Source organism: Myotis brandtii, unplaced genomic scaffold, assembly GCF_000412655.1.
Source record: "Myotis brandtii unplaced genomic scaffold, ASM41265v1 scaffold2089, whole genome shotgun sequence".
In the NCBI taxonomy this organism is placed as follows: domain Eukaryota; kingdom Metazoa; phylum Chordata; class Mammalia; order Chiroptera; family Vespertilionidae; genus Myotis; species Myotis brandtii.
The window spans coordinates 32,028-32,869 of NW_005357800.1; positions in this window are offsets into that span (position 1 = coordinate 32,028).

The window sequence follows — 842 nt, forward strand, 5'->3', positions numbered from 1 at the left end:
CCGTGGGAGACGACCTTCTGGTGCCTGGCGCCCCAGCCCGCGTGCAGCAGTGGGTGCACGGCCAGAGGCTCGCTTCGAGATGGAGGTCCTTGCCCATCGTGCTTGCTTCTCATAAGCTATTTATAAAGAGGAATCACTAATGGGCTCTGCGGGGCCCCGTGCGTTGGAACTGGACAACGATCGCTTGTATGTTGTATAAATAATTGCCAATAAACTGAGGAGCTCTGCCGCCTTGTGGCTTCCTGGGGGTGAGAAGTGCAGAGGGCTGGGGGGCGGGGGGCACGATTTCTCTGCCACCTGAGGCCTCCCTGACGCATGTGCCCCATCGTTCCGGCTCCTCTCCTGCGCGCTGCCCTCCCTGCTCCACCCGGACCTGGCTCTAAGCATTCCCTTCCCTCCCCTGTGACTTCCCTCCGGGCATTTCCACGCCCTAGCCTGCAGCTGCCTGGTCCTCGGAGAACAGATGGGATGTGCAAGGCCTGCCCCTGCTGGGCTGGCGGCACCTGCTGGCAGCCTGTCCAGGAACCCCCCTGGGTCTCTCTTCCGTCCAGTTTCTCGCTGGGACGGAGGGGCAGCGGGCCGCTAAGTGGGCTGAGGAGGCGGGTGGTCCCTGCCATGGCCCCCCACCCCCACCCCAGCGCCCCTGAGCTCAGCCAGTTACCACGAGGCCTTTCCGTGGGAAGGGTGGCTTCCGGGGGCTCCCCTTCTTCCCTGCAAGGTGACGAGGGCGGGCAGGCTGCTGTGGCCTCCCGGATGCGCAGTCACCTCTGTTGAAAGCAGGGCTGTGTGGCTGCGTGAAGTCTCAATGTGCCTGTCTCGTGGGGTCCTCTCAGCAGCCCTAT